Source organism: Mobula birostris, chromosome 14 (assembly GCF_030028105.1).
Source record: "Mobula birostris isolate sMobBir1 chromosome 14, sMobBir1.hap1, whole genome shotgun sequence".
NCBI classification, from domain to species: domain Eukaryota; kingdom Metazoa; phylum Chordata; class Chondrichthyes; order Myliobatiformes; family Myliobatidae; genus Mobula; species Mobula birostris.
This window is the reverse complement of record NC_092383.1, coordinates 95,221,078-95,237,876: the sequence shown is the minus strand read 5'-3', so window position 1 is coordinate 95,237,876 and position 16,799 is coordinate 95,221,078. Positions and strand designations below refer to the sequence as shown.

General features: G+C 44.7%; 1 protein-coding gene across 2 annotated transcripts in view; it reads right to left on the bottom strand.

Moving 5' to 3' along the window:
• Positions 1–628: 628 nt before the first annotated feature.
• Positions 629–16,799, bottom strand: part of LOC140210132 (P-selectin-like) — a 42,420-nt gene continuing 26,249 nt past the window's right edge. Inside the window, exons 10-12 of one of the 2 annotated variants that reach the window (XM_072278997.1) lie at positions 13,542–13,679; positions 9,326–9,428; positions 629–5,873 (exon numbers count right to left, since the gene is read on the bottom strand). The gene's annotated coding sequence lies outside the window, so the exon portion shown is untranslated. The remainder of the gene's footprint in view (positions 5,874–9,325; positions 9,429–13,541; positions 13,680–16,799) is intronic. The other variant, XM_072278996.1, reaches the window with a different exon arrangement.

The window sequence follows — 16,799 nt, the reverse complement described above, 5'->3', positions numbered from 1 at the left end:
CCTAGATCTTTTATATCAGGGTTCCCCACCTTTTTTTTAATGCCATGGACCCCAGGTTGTGAAACCTTGTATTATATGGTTTTAGATCAAATGGCACAAAACCCTGATCTTGACATCATAGAGGCTGTCTGGCATTACCTGGAGAAACAGAAGCAAGTGAGACTTCCAAAGTCTGCAGAAGAACTGTGACAAGTTTCCAAGATGCTTGGAACAACCCACCAGCCAATGTTCTTATAAAACTGCACAACAGTGTACCTAAGGGGATTGATACAGTTCTAAAGGCAAAGGTTGGTCACACCAAATATTGATTTGATTTAGTTTTTTATTGCTCGCTGCTCTTTATCGTAATTTTTTTTATTTGTTAAAAACTTTTCATTTTATTATTTTTGAAAGCATCTTCACGTTGCAGAATTTTTTTTACAATGTGCCTAAGACTTTGGCACAGTACTAAATGTTTCTATGTGCATAGAACATAGAACAGTACAGCACAGAACAGGCCCTTCGGCCCACAATGCTGTGCCGAACCAGCTGAAAAGCAAAACAAAAACACCCAAACACTAATCCCTCCTACCTACACCATGTCCATATCCCTCCATCTTCCTTACATCCAAGTACCTATCCAAATGCCTTTGTTTTTCAATCTTTTTATTAGTTTCAATATCAAACAGATTACAAAAAGTAAGTACATAATAATTGGGATTATATTAATATGACTTTGAACTAGAATGGTTGGGGGGGGTGGGAATCAAATTAAAGAGGCTAGGCGTGAGGAGATTAGTTCACTACAGGGGGATGGGAACCAGTGCAGAGAGACAGAGGGGTGTAAAGTGAGGGTAGAAACAAAAAGTACTATGGAGAAAAGTAAAAGTGGCAGGCCGACAAATCCAGGGCAAGCATTAAAAAGGGCCACTTTTCAGCATAATTGTATGAGGGCTAAGAGAGTTGTAAAAGAGCGCCTGAAGGCTTTGTGTGTCAATGCAAGGAGCATTCGTAATAAGGTAGATGAATTGAAAGTGCAGATTGTTATTAATGATTATGATATAGTTGGGATCACAGAGACATGGCTCCAGGGTGACCAGGGATGGGAGCTCAACGTTCAGGGATATTCAATATTCAGGAGGGATAGACATGAAGGAAGGGGAGGTGGGGTGGCGTTGCTGGTTAAAGAAGAGATTAACGCAATAGAAAGGAAGGACATAAGCCGGGAAGATGTGGAATCGATATGGGTAGAGCTGCGTAACACTAAGGGGCAGAAGACGCTGGTGGGAGTTGTGTACAGGCCACCTAACAGTAGTAGTGAGGTCGGAGATGGTATTAAACAGGAAATTAGAAATGTGTGCGATAAAGGAACAGCAGTTATAATGGGTGACTTCAATCTACATGTAGATTGGGTGAACCAAATTGGTAAAGGTGCTGAGGAAGAGGATTTCTTGAAATGTATGCGGGATGGTTTTTTGAACCAACATGTCGAGGAACCGACTAGAGAGCAGGCTATTCTAGACTGGGTATTGAGCAATGAGGAAGGGTTAATTAGCAATCTTGTCGTGAGAGGCCCCTTGGGTAAGAGTGACCATAATAGGGTGGAATTCTTCATTAAGATGGAGAGTGACATAGTTAATTCAGAAACAAAGGTTCTGAACTTAAAGAGGGGTAACTTTGAAGGTATGAGACGTGAATTAGCTAAGATAGACTGGCAAATGACACTTAAAGGATTGACGGTGGATATGCAATGGCAAGCATTTAAAGGTTGCATGGATGAACTGCAACAAATGTTCATCCCAGTTTGGCAAAAGAATAAATCAAGGAAGGTAGTGCACCCGTGGCTGACAAGAGAAATTAGGGATAGTATCAATTCCAAAGAAGCAGCATACAAATTGGCCAGAGAAAGTGGCTCACCTGAGGACTGGGAGAAATTCAGAGTTCAGCAGAGGAGGACAAAGGGCTTAATTAGGAAGGGGAAAAAAGATTATGAGAGAAAACTGGCAGGGAACATAAAAACGGACTGTAAAAGCTTTTATAGATATGTAAAAAGGAAAAGACTGGTAAAGACAAATATAGGTCCCCTGCAGACAGAAACAGGTGAATTGATTATGGGGAGCAAGGACATGGCAGACCAATTGAATAATTACTTTGGTTCTGTCTTCACTAAGGAGGACATAAATAATCTTCCAGAAATAGTAGGGGACAGAGGGTCCAGTGAGATGGAGGAACTGAGCGAAATACATGTTAGTAGGAAAGTGGTGTTAGGTAAATTGAAGGGATTGAAGGCAGATAAATCCCCAGGGCCAGATGGTCTGCATCCCAGGGTGCTTAAGGAAGTAGCCCAAGAAATAGTGGATGCATTAGTGATAATTCTTCAAACCTCGTTAGATTCTGGACTAGTTCCTGAGGATTGGAGGGTGGCTAATGTAACTCCACTTTTTAAAAAAGGAGGGAGAGAGAAACTGGGGAATTATAGACCGGTTAGCCTAACGTTGGTGGTGGCGAAACTGCTGGAGTCAGTTATCAAGGATGTGATAACAGCACATTTGGAAAGCGGTGAAATGATCGGACAAAGTCAGCATGGATTTATGAAAGGAAGATCATGTCTGACGAATCTCATAGAATTTTTTTGAGGATGTAACTAGTAGAGTGGATAGGGGAGAACCAGTGGATGTGGTATATTTGGATTTTCAGAAGGCTTTTGACAGGGTCCCACACAGGAGATTAGTGTGCAAACTTAAAGCACACGGTATTGGGGGTAAGGTATTGGTGTGGGTGGAGAGTTGGTTAGCAGACAGGAAGCAAAGAGTGGGAATAAACGGGACCTTTTCAGAATGGCAGGCGGTGACTAGTGGGGTACCGCAAGGCTCAGTGCTGGGACCCCAGTTGTTTATATATTAATGACTTGGATGAGGGAATTAAATGCAGCATCTCCAAGTTTGCGGATGACACGAAGCTGGGTGGCAGTGTTAGCTGTGAGGAGGATGCTAAGAGGATTCAGGGTGACTTGGATAGGTTGGGTGAGTGGGCAAATTCATGGCAGATGCAATTTAATGTGGATAAATGTGAAGTTATCCACTTTGGTGGCAAAAATAGGAAAACAGATTATTATCTGAATGGTGGCCGATTAGGAAAAGGGGAGGTGCAACGTGACCTGGGTGTCATTGTACACCAGTCATTGAAAGTGGGCATGCAGGTACAGCAGGCGGTGAAAAAGGCGAATGGTATGCTGGCATTTATAGAGAGAGGATTCGAGTACAGGAGCAGGGAGGTACTACTGCAGTTGTACAAGGCCTTGGTGAGACCACACCTGGAGTATTGTGTGCAGTTTTGGTCCCCTAATCTGAGGAAAGACATCCTTGCCATAGAGGGAGTACAGAGAAGGTTCACCAGATTGATTCCTGGGATGGCAGGACTTTCATATGAAGAAAGAATGGATGAACTGGGCTTGTACTCGTTGGAATTTAGAAGATTGAGGGGGGATCTAATTGAAACGTATAAAATCCTAAAGGGATTGGACAGGCTAGATGCAGGAAGATTGTTCCCGATGTTGGGGCAGTCCAGAACGAGGGGTCACAGTTTGAGGATAGAGGGGAAGCCTTTTAGGACCGAGATTAGGAAAAACTTCTTCACACAGAGAGTGGTGAATCTGTGGAATTCTCTGCCACAGGAAACAGTTGAGGCCAGTTCATTGGCTATATTTAAGAGGGAGTTAGATATGGCCCTTGTGGCTACGGGGGTCAGGGGGTATGGAGGGAAGGCTGGGGCGGGGTTCTGAGTTGGATGATCAGCCATGATCATAATAAATGGCGGTGCAGGCTCGAAGGGCCGAATGGCCTACTCCTGCACCTATTTTCTATCTTTCTACGTTTCTATAATAATTATTGGAATTTACAGTCAGGTAACACATGGTTAGAGACATCCCAAAATCACACAGATTGGCAACAAAATATATAAGGAGTATACATAAAATATAAAAATATCGTTAAAAAAAAACAGAAAAAGGAAAAAAAAGCCCCTTAAAAAAAAACTAATCTACCCAAACTAAAGAAAAAAAAAAGGGCTATTTTGATACCTTAGATAGAACAAATAGTGTCGTCACTTCCGCTCCTCTCCCTATGTAATGAAATCACAAAGTAGATTTGGCAAGGGTCAAATTACATCACGTGGAAGTATTGAATAAATGGTCTCCAAGTCTCATCAAATTTAATAGATGGGTCAGAAATGACACTTCTAATTTTTTCAAGATTTAAACAAGCTCTTAAAAGCGCCTCTTAAAAGCCTCTAATGTATTTGCCTCTACCAGCACACCTAGAAGGGCATTCCAGGCACCATCGTCTGAGTAAAAAACCTACCCCTCACATCCCCTTTGAACTTTACCCCACTCAATGTATATTAAGGGTTATGGGGAAAAGGCATGTAGGTGGAGATGAGTCCATGGCCAGATCAGCCATGATCTTAATGGAATGGTAGAGCATACTTGACAGGCCAGGTGGCTGACTTCTGCTCCTATTTCTAATGTTCTTATATTCTGGTACTAGACACTTCAAACAGGGAAAAAGATAATCCCTATCTACTCTATTTATGTCTCTCATAATCTTGTAAACTTCTATCAGATCTCCTCTCAGCCTCTACCGCTCTAGAGAAAACAACCCAAGTTTATCCAGTATCTCGTGATAGCATAAACCAAACAGCATTCTGGTAAACCTCTCCTGCACCATTTCCAAAGCCTCAGCATCCTTCCTATAGAAGGACAACCAGAACTGTATGCAAAACATTTGATAAATAAATCTATATTTGAGAATAAGCAGCCATCAGATGACAAACAGGAAACAACTTCTGCGCCACATGAGTACCAGGTAGATATCACCTCCTGTAGGGGACAATGTTTCCACCTACCACTGATATTCTTTGCCATACGGTCAATGAACACCTCACCATCATCAGCCCAGGATTCTGACTCGCCCCAAGTTAAGGAGTGGTCAACCATGCAGAAGGGTCTCAAAGGCAAGATGCTGGAAACCTGAAGTAAAAATAGAAGAAATTTTTCCTCATCTCAGCCCGAATGGCCAATTCTTCAGTTTGAGACTTTGACCTCTAGTTTCAGGATCCTCAACTAGAGAAACTTCAACAAGTATCTAATGTTCCAATGAGATTCCCTTCCATTCTCCTGCCAATCAATCCCACACTGGACAGATGCAGTATCTCAGGAACCAGTCTGGTGAACCTTCACTCTACTCCTCCTCAGCAAGTGCAGTGAACTCTCACATTCCAGCTGCTCAAGTAAAGAAATTTGCCCTTGGAGAATTCCATAAGACATAGGAGCAATTTAGGCTATTCGGCCCATCGCCTGCTCTGCCATTATGACCAACTTAGAATTCACAAATAACTACCGAAAGAAATGAGATAGGGAATAAAACTTTATTCTTACAAATTTATGAGTTTAAAAATTAAGTAAGTGAGCAGAAAAGATAAAGACCGATTCAGCCAAAGGTCATAGGCTGATGGTGAACATTGATATTAGCGTCCAGAGTTAGACAGTTGAATACGTGATCAAGGCTGGAATTCTGGAATGATAACAAGCACAGGGAAAGACCATTTGCCCATTATGTCCATTTCAATACGCTATTGGTACAAGAGGCTTGAAATTTCCTTAAAATATTCCTATTCACAATGTATTTTTAGTAAACAAAGTAAAACTCTTTTACACTTATACAAAGAAAACTGCTGGAGGATGCTATAACTGATTTGTTCTCTGGTTTTCTTCATTGTCACCCAGAACCTGGTGAGCCAAGGACAGGAATGTTCCCACGGGTGGGGGTTCATCACTAATGTATCTTCAACTATCTCAGTGTGTCTGCTTCTTCATTCATTCTTGAATGTTATAGGATCTAAAATAGAAAAACAACAAAAAAATTAGTGGCAAAGTAGAATGTGATGAACTTTTAAACTTGTAAAAACAGCTGTGCTATCTAAGGTACTGTGAAATGCAAAGTATCATGCTGACAGTTCAATTCCAGGGATTCAGGAATGGAGAACGGTTCTGTACTTCCACTCTAACATGGCAGTTAGTCCTCCAAGAGTACCATAACCTTCTCACGGTTTGGAGGCTTGAGTGCCTCAGTGACCCGGAGAGCTATGTTGGCTGGAGTCAGGGCTTTATGCTTTGGCTCTTGGTAGGGTCACCCATGCCAAACAGGCCAAAGGGTAGAGGTCAGACTAAGAGTGGTCCACCAGTCCTCCAAGTTCAGAGGTTCAGCTCAGGGGTAACAACTCTGTCTAGTAAAACAAAACTGTTACAGAAACAGCAATGAAGAATCCTTCTACATCTGAGTGTAACAGTATTCCTGAGTCTCCACCGGGACTTGCATGACTCACAGTAAACCATAAGACTATAAGATATAGGAGCTGAATTAGGCCATTTGGCTCATCAAGTCTGCTCTGCCATTTCATCATGGCTGATCCATTTTCCTTCTCAGCCCCAATCTCCTGACCTCTCCCGTATCCTCTCACACCCTGACCAATCAAGATTCTATCAATCTCTGCCTTAAATATACCCAATAACTTGGCTTCCATAGTCATCTGTGGCAAAGAATTCTACAGATTCGCTACTCTGGCTAAACAAATTCCTCCTTATCTCCATCCAAAAAGAATGATCCACTATTCTGGAGCTGTGTCCTCTGGTTTTAGATTCATCCATCATAGGAAACATCCTCTCCACATCCACTCTATCAAGGCCTTTTTATATTTGATAGTTTTCAATGAGGTCACCCCTCATTCTTCTCAATTCCAGTGAATATGGCTCAGAGCCATCAAACACTCTTCACATGACAAGCCATTCAATCCTGCATCATTTTCATGAATCTCCTTTGAACCCTGAAGTCCCACAATACTCCAAGTGAGGCCTCACTAGTGCTTTATAAAGCCTCAACATTATATCCTTGCTCTTGAAACAGATGCTAACATTGCATTTGCCTTCCTCACCACAGACTCAACATGCAAATTAACCTTTAGGGGATTCTGCACAAGGTCTCTCAAGTCCCTTTGCACCTCAAATTTTTGAATTTTCACTCCATTTAGTCTACCCTTTCATTTCTTCTACCAAAGTGCACGACCAAGCACTTCCTGACACTGGATTCTACCTGCCACTTCTTTGCCCATTCTCCTAATCTGACTAAATCCCTCTGTAGCCTCTCTACTTCCTCAAAACTACCTGCCCCTCCGCCTGTATTCACATTGTCTGCGAACTTTGCAACATAGCCATCAATTCCATCATTGAAATCATTGACACTTAACGTAAAATGGAATCGTTCCCAGTATCTAGTCACAGTACTAGTCACTGGCAGCCAACCAGAAAATGCTCCCGTTTCCCTTCACTCTGTGTCTCCTGCCAACCAGCCACTATTTTGTCCATGCTAGTATCTTTCCTGTAATACCATGGACTCTTAACTTGTTTCGCAGCCTCACGTGTGGCACCTTTCCAAAGGCCTTCTGAAAATTCAGGACCACAACATCCAACAATTCTCCTTTGTCTATCCTGTTTGTTATTTCTTCAAAAAGTTCCTTCAGGTTTGTCAGGGAAGATTTTCCCTTGAGGAAACCATGTTAACTACGGCCTATTTTATCATGTGCCTCCAAGTACCCCAGAAATACATCATTAACAATCGACTCCAACAGCTTCTCAACCACTGAAATCAAATTAACTGCCTGATAATTTCCTTTCTTCTGCCTCCCTCCCCACTCAAAGAATGGAGTGACATTTGCAATTTTCCATTCCTCCAGAACCATGCCAGAATCAATTGTTCTGACTCTTGAAAGATTATTATTAACGCCTCCACAATCTCTTCAGCCACCTCCTTCAGAACCCTGGGGTGTACGTCATCTGGTCCAGGTGGCTTACCTACCTTCAGACATTTCAGTTTCCCAAAAACATTATCTATAGTAATGAGAACTTCACACACTTCTGCCCTCTGACACTCGAAAACTGAGCCACCAACACGATGAAGGAAGCCCTGAACACCACCAGAGATGGAGGACCTTCATTATTGCTCTGAACACCAGCAGCATAACAGGCAGTCTGTAAGTCAGTGTTAGCAGCTTCCAACATCACTGTATATGTATACACCTGTACATGAGTCATTATATTTTACCATAGGACCGTTTAGGAAAGGTTCCCAAACTTCTTCATGCCATGGGTTCCTACCGTTAGCCGAGGGTGTCCGTCAAGCCCAGGCTGGGGATCTCTGGTTAGAGGAACAGAGTGCCCAACTGTGGAGCAGCCCAGTGATTGTGTTGCAGATGTAAATCCCACAAGTATCTCAACAGGAACATGAATACCTTAATGGCTGCACCAAATTGTAGTTACATTCCTGCTCCTGTTATGCCCAGGGGCTCTTCACAGCCAATGTAATGCTTCACCGTTAAAACACCAGAAGCACAACAGCCAACTGATGCACAGAAAGCTCCCATAAACTACTGACTGGTCACAGTCAAATGACAATGTTTACTGTGTCTGCAGAATGAACGTTGTCCAGAGCACTGAGGATAATCCTCCTGTTCTCTGAGAAGTAGTGCTGACAGATCTTTCCATTAGACCAATAGATATGGGAGATATAGGGCAGCTTGTCCCACTGAGCCTGTGCTGCCATTCCATCATGGCTGATTCATTATCCCTCTCAATTCCATTCTCCTGCCTTCCCCATGTTACCTTTGCTGCCCTGACTAATCAAGAACCTATCAACCCAATGTCTTGGCCTCCACAGTTGTCTGTGGCAATGAAGGCTTATACTCTCTGGAATTTAGAAGATTGAGGGGGGATCTGATTGAAACATATAAAATTCTAAAGGGATTGGACAGGCTAGATGCAGGAAGATTGTTCCCGATGTTGGGGAAGTCCAGAATGAGGGGTCACAGTTTAAGGATAAAGGGGAAGCCTTTTAGGACCAAGATGAGGAAAACTACTTCACACAGAGAGTGGTGAATCTGTGGAATTCTCTGCCACAGGAAACAGTTGAGGCCAGTTCATTGGCTATATTTAAGAGGGAGTTAGATATGGCCCTTGTGGCTAAAGGGATCGGGGGTACGGAGAGAAGACAGGTATAGGGTTCTGAGTTGGATGATCAGCCATGATCGTACTGAATAGCAGTGCAGGCTCGAAGGGCCGAATGGCCTGCTCCTGCACCTATTTTCTATGTTTCTAATTCCACAGATTCGCCACCCACTGGTGGAAGAAATTCCTCCTCTTCTCATGCCAACACACTCCCAACCATTACCAAGCAAGTACTGGTAGCATGGTGTGAGATGCTTACGAAGAAGACACTCAGATACGTAGGTTTGCTCTTACCCCTGCTTCATACATCGATTAACGGCTAAGCTGATGGCGACAGTGGTGGTGACGGCAGCGATGATGATGCCAGCCACCATGATTCCGATGGAAGTAACTGAAACTGAAACAACGTCTGAGTATAAAACATAGTACAGGAACAGAACCTTCAGCGCACGATGGCTAGGGAATGGTGGCAGCTATTCCGGCACTTCCCTGCAGCAGCGCTCAAAACCAACCTAACCGCAAGGGACCAATCCGCTCCCTCCCCCCCATTGTAGGAACATGAAAGAGAGCAGCAGCGTTTGTCCTTTCGAGACCCCCCCCCAACTCAACGAGATTAAATCAGAGTTTTACATCACCTCTACCTGCACACCTGACACTACCTAACTTCGCACAGCTTTCAATGAGGTTAACAAAACTGCATTAGTTGGCACACAGTGTGGTCACCACATGAGCCCCTGTTCCTCACTGGACAATAAAGCATTAAGTTCTCTAAGTAGTTTACACCTTCTCACTCACCAATCCTCATAGAGGGATCAGAAATGGACAGAGTGAGCAATTTCAAGTTCCTGGGTGTCAAGATCTTTGAGGACCTGACCTGGTCCCAACATATTGATGCAGCTATAAAGAAGGCAAGACAGCAGTTATATTCCATTAGGAGTTTGGGAAGATTTGGTTTGTCAACTAAAACTTCTGCACATGTACCTTGGAGAGCAATCTGACAGACCGTATCACTGTCTCTACAGGGGTCCTACTGCACAGGATTAAAGAAGCTACAGAAAATTGTAAAATTAGTCATTCCATCATGGGAATCAGCCTCCATTGTATCCAAGACAGCTTCAAGGAGCGGTGTCTCAGAAAGGCAGCGTCCATCATTAAGGTCCCACACCATCCAGGACATGCCCCCTTCTCATTGTTACCGTCAGGTAGGAGATACAGAAGCCTGAAGGCACACACTTAGTGATTCAGGAACAGCTTCTTCCCCTCTGCCATCCAATTCCTAAATGGACATTGCACCCATGAACAAAACCTCACTTTTTAATTATTTCCATTTTTGCACTATTTTTAATTTAGTATACATTTAATGAAATTGATTTAATTATTTTTTTCTACATTATCATGTATTGCATTGTACTGCTGCCGTTAAGTTAACAAATTTCTCAACCAGTGCCGGTGATATTAAACGTGACTCTGAAGACGTAAGTGTTCAAACTGGGCACACACGCAGTAGGATGGAGCTCAGGCGGATGTGATAGGGAGAAGTCAGGGTATAGCTCCAGCAAACCTGAAAGGGCGAACTAGGGGCAGCCAGAGCAAAGGCGCCACAGGAAATGGCGGCAGGGTCATGAGCAGGGAGATGGGAAGAAAAACTTGAGTGCACATTTTAAGGTGAGGGGCCAAAGATTTATAGTGGGCCTGAGGGGCAAGCTTTTTATATGAAGGTGTTGGGTATGTGGAACAAGCTGTCAAAGAAGGTTGTAGATCAGGCACAATTACAAGGGAGGGAGGCAGAAGACAGGATGTTATAGACCATTAGCCTGACTTCATTGGTGGGAAGATGTTGAAGTCAGTTATTAGGGATGAGGTTTTGGGATACTTGGAAGTACATGATAAATTAAGCCAGAGTCAGCGTGGTTTTCTTACAGGGAAATCTTGCCTTATAAATCTGCTGGAATTCTCTGAGGGAATGACAGGGAGGGTAGACAAAGGAGAGTAAGATGTTGTTTACTTGGATTTTCAGGTCTTTGACAAGGTGCTGCACGTGAGACTGCTTAACAAGATAAGAGTTCATGGTATTACAAGAAAGGTACAAGCATGGATAGAAGGCTGCTGGCAGGCAGGGAACCAAGTGTGGGAATAAAGGAGGTCTTTTCTGGTTGGTTGCCAGTGACTAGTGGTGTTTCACAGGGGTAAGTGTTTGGCCCACTCCTTTTCACATTACATGTGAATGATTTGGATGATGAAATTAATGGCTTTGTGACCAAGTTTGCAGATGATATGAAGATAGGTGGAGGGGAAAGTAGTGTTGAGGAAGCAGGGCACCTGCAGAAGGACTGAGACAGATTGGGAGAATGGACAAAGTGCCAGATGGAATACAGTGTAAGGCCATGCATTTTGGTGGAAGGAATAAAGGTGCCGACTATTTTCAAAGTGGGGAAAAAAATTAAAAATCAGAGGTGCAAAGGAACTTGAGAGTCCTTGTTCAGGATTCCCTAAAGTTAATTTGCGGGCTGAGTCAGTGGTAAGGAAGGCAAACACAATGCTAACATCAATTTCAAGAGGATCAGAATACAAGAGGAAGAATGTAATGCTGAGGCTTTATAAGGCATTGGTCAGACCGCACTTTGAGTATTGTGAGCAGTTTTGAGCCCCTTATCTAGGTAAGATGTTCTGGCATTGGAGAAGGTCCAGAGGAGATTCACAGGAATGATTCTGGAAATGAAAGGGTTAATGAGTAAGAAGCATTTGATGGCCCTGGGACTGTACTCACTGGAATTTAGAAAAATGAGGGGGGAATCTTATTGAAACTAATGGAATATTTAAAGATCTGGGTAGAGTGGATGTGCAAAGGATATATCCTATAGTAGGTGAGTCCAGGACTGGAGGTAACTTACTCTGATGAGAGGGACATCCATTTAGAACAGAGATGAGGAGGTATTTCTTTAACCAGAGGATAGTGAATCATTGCCACAGATGGCTGTGGAAGACGAGTCATTGAGTATATTTAAAGCAATGGTTGATAGGTTTTTGATTAGTCAGTGTGTCAAAGGTTATGAGGAGAAGGCGGGAGAATGGGGTAGAGAGAGATAATAAATCAACCGTGATGAATTGGCGGAGCAGACCTAATGGGCCAAATGGCCTAATTCTGCTCTTATGTTTTTCAGTCTTATGGTCAAATGTGACCAACGCAGGTAGGTGACTTTGGCCAGGATGGATGAGTTGGGCTGAAGGGCCTGCCTCTGTGCTGTATAACTCTATGAGTGAACTCAGTGACTAGATCTCTATCAAGGCCCCTGCAATCTCCCTCCTCACCTCTCTCAGTACTCAGGGGTAGATTCCACCAGGCCCTGAGGATTTACCCAACCTAACCTTTCTCAATACACCCAACACGTCCAGTTTCTTAATATTTAGCCCCAAAATATTAACATACGCTCCCTGATCTCACTCTTATCCATGTCCTTCTGCTTGGTGAATACCTGGGCAAAATACTCCTAAAAACCTGCCTCCTTTACTCAGTAGCAGACACTAACCTCCCCACCATCGAGGACATCCTCAAAAGGTGATGCCTCGGGAAGCCAGCATCCACCAAGGAGCCCCACCACCCAGGACATGCCTTTTCTCATTGCTCTCATCAGGAAGGAGGTGCAGGAGCCTAAAGACACACACTAAATGTTTAAAAAGCAGATTCTTCCCCTCTGCTATCAGATTTCTGACAGACGTTGAACCCATGAAAACTACCTCACTATTTTTGCTCTCCTTTTGCACTACATATCTATATTTATAATTCATTTTTATTGCAGTTTATTTATTTAGTGATCCAGCACAGCGTAGACCCTTCTGGGCCTTCGAGCCACGCTGCCTCAGCGACCCCCAACAAACCTAATCACGGGACAATTTACAATGACCAGTTAACCCACCCGGTACGTCTTTGGACAGTGGGAGGAAACCAGAGCACCTGGAGGAAACGCGCGTGGTCACTGGGAGAACGTACAAACTCCTTACAGACTGCAGGGGGAATTGAACCCCGCTTGCTGGGTCCTGCAGGTGGAATCAGTATTAACCTGACAAAGCAACGGGCACATGAAAGAAAATTATTTGAAACACCTCTCCTTGTGACAGACGGAAATCCCCTGGAAAAAACACAGCACGCCCTGGCAGCACGGTAGCATAGCAGTTAGCATAGTGCTTTCCAGCGCCGGTGAATGGGGTTCAATTCTGCCGCTGTCTATAAGAAGTTTGTACATTCGCCCCTCAACAGCGTGCATTTCCCCCAGTGCTCTGGTTTCCTCCCACACGCTAACAACATACGGGTCAGCGTTAGTGAGTGGTGGGCGCTGGAAGCACGGCGACACTTGTGTGCTGCGCCCAGCACAATCCTCGGATGTTGTTATTTGCTGACACAAACAATGCATTTCGCTGTATGTTTCCATGTACAAACAAAGATAAACTTTGATATACTGGCCAAGGCGGGATGAAGAGCAACTAATTTACAGGTACATAGATATCTAGTTACCAGTAGCCCATCCTGACGTTCCTTTTATTTCATGCTTCTGAATTAAGGAAGGATCCCATTTCTGGTCCAAACTATTTGATGGATTTGGGTCGCTCAAAAGCTCCGTGTTTTCTGTTGTACTGTATACGGTAACAGGGCCTGAAACATAAGGCAAAAAGAAACAGTAAGAGACAACCACCCTGTTTCTCTCACCCTCCCCTCCTTTTCAGTCCCTTCCCGGAGGCACTAGTCCATCCAGCATCAAGGGCATCTTCAAAAGGCAGCATCCATCAATAAGGGCCCCCATCACCAGGACATGCCCTCTTCTCATTGCTGCCATTAAGGTGAGGCTACAAGAGCCTGAAGACACACACTCCACCATCAACGCAACCCTCACCCACATCTCTTCCATTTCACACATGTCAGCCTTAACCCTATCCTCCCCTTGCAATACCAGGGACAGGGTTCCTCTTGTTCTCACCTACCACCCCATTAGCCTCCATGCCCTGCACATAATTCTCCATAACTGCTGCCATCTCTGACAGGATCCCACCACCAAGCACCTCTTTCCCTCCCCCATCCCTCAGCCCTCCCGACTTTCCACTTTCCGCAGGGATTGCTCCCTACAGGACTCCCTTATCCATTCATGTCACCCACTGATCTCCCTTCTGGCACTTACCCTTGCAAGCAGAACAAGTGCCACACCTGCTCCTACACCTCCTCCCTCACTACCATTCAGGGCCTCAAACACTCCTTCCAGGTGAGGCAACACATCACCTGCGAGTCTGTTGGGGTCATCTACGGTATCCAGTGCTTCTGGTGTGGCCTCCTGTATATCAGTGAGACCCGACGTAGATTGGAAGACTGCTTCGCTGAACACCTACACTCCATCCACCAGAAGAAGTGGGATCTGCTTGTGGCCACCCATTTCAATTCTACTTCTGGTTCCCTTTCAACATGTCAGTCCATGGCCTCCTCTACCACCACAATGAGGCCACACTCAGGCTGGAGGAGCAATACCTTAGATTCCATCTGGGTAGCTTCCAACCTGATGACATGAAAATCGATTTCTTCTTCCAGTATAAAAATTTCCTAACCCCCTCCCCTCTTCTTCTTTCCTCCACTCTGGCTTCAAACTTCTGGTAATTGCCCCACCCCCTTCACCATTCACCATTTCTCTTTCCCTCTTTCTTCTATCCTTACCTGCCCATCACCTCCCTCTGGGTCTCCTCCTCCTTCCCTTTCTTCCATTGTCTTCTACTCTCTCCTATCAGATTCGCCCTCCGCCAGTCCTTTATCTCTTTCACCGATCAGCTTCCCAGCTCTGTACTTCACCCCCTCCCCCTCTCCCGGTTTCACCAATCACCTACCACCTTTCTCATTTCTCTCCGCCCACCCCCACCTTCTTACCATAACTTCTCATCCTTTTTTTCTCAGGTCTGAAGAAGAGTCTCGGCCTGAAACGTCAACTGTTTGTTCCTTTCCATAGATGCTGCCCGAACTGCTGAGTTCCTCCAGCATTTTGTGTGTGTTGCCTGCAATGATTCAGGGACAGCTTCTTCCCCTCCATAATCAGATTCCTGAATGGTCACTGAACCCATCAACACTACTTCACTACTGATTATGTTTGCTGTTGTGTGCTGGGGCAGCAGGCTGAGGGTAGCAGACACCAACAGAATCAACAAACTCATTCGTAAGGCCAGTGATGTTGTGGGGTTGGAACTGGACTCTCTCACAGTGGTGTCTGAAGAGATGATGCTGTCCAAGTTACATGCCATCTTGGACAATGTCTCCCATCCACTACCTAATATACCAGTTGGGCACAGGAGTACATTCAGCCAGAGATTCATTCCACCGAGATGCAACACAGAGTGTCATAGGAAGTCATTCCTGCCTGTGGCCATCAAACTTTACAACTCTTCCCTTGGAGGGTCAGACACCCTGAGCCAATAGGCTGGTCCTGGACTTATTTCCTGGCATAATTTACATATTACTATTTAACTATTTATGGTACAACTGTAATGAAAACCAGTTTCCGCTGGGATCAATAAAGTATGACTATGACTATGACTTCCCTTTCGGGGGAAGTGAGACAAGTAATGGTCCTGACTGAGAACAAACAGATTTATGATGGTCATTTGGAGAGTTTATTCCAGCCGGTCACTCCCAGTGGTCACTCCCCAAGGTCAATTCCACAAATCACTCTCAGCTATCTCTTCCAGCAGTCATTCCCAGATGTTAATCTCTGCAGTCATTCCCAGAGGCCAATCCCAACAGTTACTCCCAATGGACACTCCCAGTGGTCACTTCTGATGGTCATGTCTAGCAATTACTGACACAACTTTTGACATTCACTTTTGGTCCTGAGAAACTCAGGACACTCCTCAAAGCATCCTGTCAGCCTCCGGCAGCCACTACAATCCCTCCCCACAAACCCCAGCAACTCCTGTCCATTGCCATTTCGACAAGTGCCGGGATCAAGAAGGTCTAAGGGATTTGGACAGAACGTCAGCAAGTGGGATTAGCGTGGAGAGTATAACAGTGGGCTTGGACCAGGTGTTCTACAGAAACCTTTCTTCCTGTACAAAGTCTTGATGATCACCTGTACAGTTTGGAGGGGGGTGACTCCAGTCCCCGGTGTCCGTGCAGTAAATGGTCTCTTGTCCGGTCAAGGTATGGCCCTCGTCGAAGGAATAATGTGCCTCGGCCCCGTACAGCCACTCCTCTCCCTCAGTCACCATTCCATTGCTGATCGAATATGTCCCCGGGGCCTGACGGAATATTCCCAGGCTGCTCCACGAGGCGAGGGAAGAGATTGCTGAGCCTCTGGGAAGGATCTTTATGCCCTCGTTGTCCACGGGAATGGTACGGGAGGATTGGAGGGAGGCGAATGTTGTCCCCTTGTTCAAAAAAGGTAGAAGGGATAGTCCGGGTAATTATAGACCAGTGAGCCTTACGTCTGTGGTGGGAAAGCTGTTGGAAAAGATTCTTAGAGATAGGATCTCTGGGAATTTAGAGAATCATGGTCTGATCAGGGACAGTCAGCATGGCTTTGTGAAGGGCAGATTGTGTCTAACAAGCCTGATAGAGTTCTTTGAGGAGGTGACCAGGCATATAGATGAGGGTAGTGCAGTGGATGTGATCTATATGGATTTTAGTAAGGCATTTGACAAGATTCCACACGGTAGGATTATTCAGAAAGTCAGAAGGTATGGGACCCAGGGAAGTTTGGCCAGGTGGATTCAGAATTGGCTTGCCTGCAGAAGGCAGAGGGTCGTA